Raw genomic sequence first — 4,624 nt, 5'->3', positions numbered from 1 at the left:
TAAGCTTATTTAATTTGTCATATTATGTCTGCTTTCTGAAGTAGTTCTGTCAGCTGATAATGAAAAATGTTTCCTGCATTTTAATATATATTGGCAATAATAAACTGTAATATTGGCAGGAACGAACTGTTATTTTATTAATTGGTATTAAAACTTTATTTTAGAAGATTAAGTGAAGATATTTTGCAATGTTAATATAAGCATCACATTTAAATAGGAATTATGAACAGATTGCCCCCATTTACACCAAGGTTGGCATAAAGGAATTGCTTATGATGATAACTTCCTCTGGCATGTAGAGTCTAAACAAAAATTTTCCATCTCAAATTAACTAAAAGGGAAGTAAACAATTTTTTTGCTGGGAGAACACACTTTCAGGCAACCATCCTAAACTAAACAAAAAAAATGCATTAATGTTGTAAAAAACTTAATAATGTAACCTGAAGGGACAGATGTAAATGAAAAAAGTCATATGCAGAATATAAAATGTAGTTTACATTTTAAGAAAAGATAATTTACATTTCCCAGAAACTTGTGCAACATACACAATAAGTATCCACATTCTTGGGCTATCCCAATTTAAAGAAGAACTTCTATATTTCAATAGTAAGTTTGGTCTGAGCTTTAAGAAAAAACTTATTTCAATAATCGGGTTAGAAAATGGCTCTGAGCACTATGGGACTTAACATCTATGGTCATCAGTCCCCTAGAACTTAGAACTAATTAAACCTAACTAACCTAAGGAAGGGCATCACACAACACCCAGTCATCACGAGGCAGAGAAAATCCCTGACCCCGCCGGGAATAATCGGGTCAGACCCGAGCTAGAGCTACAACAAAAAAAACTTAATATATTTCAGCAGTCAGGCTAGGCCTGAGCTTTAAGAAAAAACTTAATTACTACGATCATTCCCTTAATAGTTCCATTAGGTTGGATCTCAGATTAAGAAAATCCTACACACTATGCTGCAGTAAACAGTCGTGCACCTTCAAAAGTCTGAAGCTGACTGGGATGATTGCATAGCTGGTGATGGAAAGGTAGCCTGAAAAGAAATTAAAATCCACATTAACATTACTGAAAACCTTTATTTCTAAATTATGGATTACTAAGTTTGTTGCACTAATACTGGGTTATTATTGGGGAAAATTGTTTATGTAACATGGCTTTTCTTATCCATTTCTGTATCAAAATATTCAATGACGGAATGAAGCTCAAAGTGGCTCCACATTTGTGTGTATTTACATCTTTATATTGTAATTAGCTACTTAAAGTCATAATATGTATATGCCACACCTTAAAAAAAACACTTAGATAACAAATAATAAAAAATATTGGCCTAGTTAATTGTTACAATTTAGATGTCATATAATGAGAATTTTACTGTACATGCAAGACATATTGGACCAAAGAAACGAAATGCCATGATGTTAATAACCTAACATCTAAACAAGATTAGCAAACAGTTTGAACGTGAGTATATTAATATGGGTGATAATACCAGATGTAGTTTTTCTGCCTAGATGGTGTTTAGTCAGGAGTGAGATTTTAAGCTAATGGGGAACTTGAGGCAGCTGCCAATCAGGAAGTTGTTTTAACACAAGATATGAGCACTTTTACCCATCAGCAATTATTCCATAATGTACTAATGCCACTGCTTTGGAACAAGACGTGTTGTGAACTATGTTTGAACAGTCACATTTGCATGAGAAAGTCACAAGCCAATGGAAATATGCAATGCTGCTTACACAGAAGGGAACATCCTGTACACACACCAATTTTTTTTTCCGAATGAAACAGAATGTGTAAACACTTTATGACTGATTTGCAGTGTATCATTCAGCTGGCTTGCTGTGTAATGGAATTATCCACACCATGTTCAAGGTGTGGAGTGACTTCAGTTTTTTCAATAGCAATGTCTACAAATTATTCCACGTGACAGTCACATCAAATCATAATTAAGTATTTTCTTTTTCTTTAATTATACTAACAGAGCTGCCTTCAAATAAAATAAGAATTATTTTAAAAATGGTGCCTGAAACTTGCATGCCATAGCCTTTATCAATACTGGATGTGAGGTCAGTCTGGAGGCAGTTTTCAGTTGCAATTTCTTATTTCTTTTGCGGATTGTTTCGGTCTTTACACCACCATTAGCACACAGTATTAAATTTATGCAAGTTAGCCAATAGCACTGTATGTCCAGCAGTGCTCCATCAAACTTAAAAATGTTAAATAAATAATAATTACTTTATTCCTTAATATGCCCTTTGGGGAAAGGAAAGTTGCTAGATAAATTTCAAAATGCCATACTTCACTTTAGAAATGTAATACTTACCATTTCAGAAATTTCTACTGTCTTTACAAATTCCTTGCTTTGCTTAGAGTGTGGTCTTTGTCTTCACCCCGGATGACATCTGCGACCTGCCAACTTGTTTTTTCTTCTGCTTATTGCAGTGGGCTGAACGGGAATATGGTTACCACGATATTTTCTAGATTTTCCTGTAACAAAAATTAGAATTCATACAATAGTGAATTACTTTCCATAACATTTATATAAAAGTATGTTTTACTTACCTTCACCAAAATTTGCCAAATAAGATGCACATGCAGATGGCGTTTTAAGCTTTCCCAATTTTTCGCACATGACTTCAAGGCCTTTCTTCATTTCCTCAGGGGATTTATTTGAAAAATCTATGAGACGAGCTTTTATCTCGTCGATTAAATCATTATTTCTTTTGTCTGGAACTGTCTCCATGTGAAGTGTCTCTGGCATCTCTTCTTGGCTTTCACAGGGCAAACCTGTGTCCATTTGCTCCAAACGTTCCGAAGAACTTGAAGCCCCCTGCATTCTGAGAGCAATACAGAGGCTCTAGCCACCCTTCAGGAGGCTCCTCATTTGTAGCAATAAAATAATACAGTCTACGTATACTGTCACTATCCGTCACCTCCCTGTAGTTTCCTGATGGTAAAACAGTAATGCCCCAGCCTATATGTTTGCAGATCTTCCCTGTATTGCCTTGGCAACAAGTGCAAACAAGAACAGCCATATTAACAATGTAATAATGATTCTCCCTTTCTTCACTGGGAACGAGCAGAACATCCTCATTGACTTGCCTGATTTTTGCTAGAATCTCCTGTGAAGGAGCCTTTATAGGCCTACAGAAAGACTTAGGACTTGCTCCATTAGCAGCATCAAGAAGTCTCCTCTGAAAATACAAATTCACCTTTGTGAGAAAAAAGTCCACCATCTGAACCACATTGAAGGCACGCACCCTCTCAAAAATTCTGTCCTTTAAAATTCTCATGAAGGCCTCACTTATATTATTTGTGTTGAGCCCTTCTATAAGCATACCTCGCCGATGTGAAAGGGTCCACAGTTCTCTCCTATCCCAATACCCTTCCAAGTATTTCAATAAATTTTGATGATTTTCACTGATGTTTGCTCTTGTTACATTATAGTTTACCACTGCTTCATTTTTTGTTTGCGCAAACATTATTTTTTTGAAATTCTGGAAGAATTCGCACTGTTTTTGCTGTGGTATAGCATTTTTTGCTTTGAGAAGCCAGTGTCACACTGCCTGCAGGACATGGAATATACACAACAAAGTTTTTGTGTTTGGGAAGCACCTTCCAATTGCATTTTGTTCTGACTGGCTGTCGTCAGTCAGAAACACACTTGGGCCATTGATGTTTCCCCCACTATCTCTTTCAGCAACTCTAGTCCCATTTCTATAACTCCGCAGCTTTCTGAAGACATAATCAGAACTCCTAGTCGTAAACCTCCACACTCACTGTGAGTAAGTAAAACGAACACTCTGCTGCTATCATGATCCAGAGAACCTGTGGAATCCATAAATACAAGTATGGAAGCAGCTTTTACATGAGTATGGACTTTTTGCATCAGTGGTGAGCAAATGCTGAAAAACAATCATACAAATATTAATAGTAGCTAAATGTATATGCATAAAGTTTTCATCAGATTACAAATTTGTAAATATACCCTTACCATACTATATAATCATCATCTTTCTGAATCATCTTGGCACACACAGCTCCAACTTCGCTGTTGTATTCCTCTATCCTCTGTTGCAACAGCTGCTTTCCTTCTTTGTTGAAGTCTGTTGGCCCATACTTTTTCTTAAAACTTTGTTGAACAAATAGTGGCAAAAGTTGTAATCAGGACACCTGCTTCTGTCTGCAAGGACTAAAGGGTAATCTGAACAATTCAGCTGAATTTCAACCTTTATTGACTCAAGAGCAGTGGCTGCTGAATGACCTCTTTCAAACAGGGATATTAATTTTTCTTTGACATCACTTGATGGTTGCCTAAATCTTAAAGCAGCAGCACTCTCAACACTGTGGTTATGACCCAACACCAAGTTAACCTCACACGGCATTTCCTTGTAGAGCATTGCTTTCTCTACAGACTTACCTCTGTATCATGCACAGTGTGAATTGTCACTGTCATTTTTGATGTACAGTTAGTGTTTTTTGTTGCCCTTTGCACTGAACCATGAACTTTTATACTGCGAGTATTGTGGTGACATACCAGCCTTTGTTTGAAAACAACATACATTCCTGATGCAGGTTCAGTGCACCTTATTGTATAAGCTGTTTTTGTTATGT

The 4,624-nt window shown here is 36.4% G+C and overlaps 1 long non-coding RNA gene across 1 annotated transcript; it reads right to left on the bottom strand.

The window, feature by feature from the left end:
* Positions 1–257: 257 nt before the first annotated feature.
* LOC126483733 (uncharacterized) lies at positions 258–3,835 on the bottom strand. The gene is made up of 3 exons (XR_007587769.1): positions 2,573–3,835; positions 2,334–2,497; positions 258–1,043 (listed from the first exon to the last, which is right to left on the bottom strand). It is a non-coding gene; the product is annotated as an uncharacterized LOC126483733 (long non-coding RNA).
* Positions 3,836–4,624: the final 789 nt, after the last annotated feature.

Source organism: Schistocerca serialis, chromosome 6 (assembly GCF_023864345.2).
Source record: "Schistocerca serialis cubense isolate TAMUIC-IGC-003099 chromosome 6, iqSchSeri2.2, whole genome shotgun sequence".
Lineage (NCBI taxonomy): Eukaryota > Metazoa > Arthropoda > Insecta > Orthoptera > Acrididae > Schistocerca > Schistocerca serialis.
The sequence above is the reverse complement of the archived record's forward strand: the minus strand, read 5'-3'. Positions and strand labels throughout refer to the sequence as shown.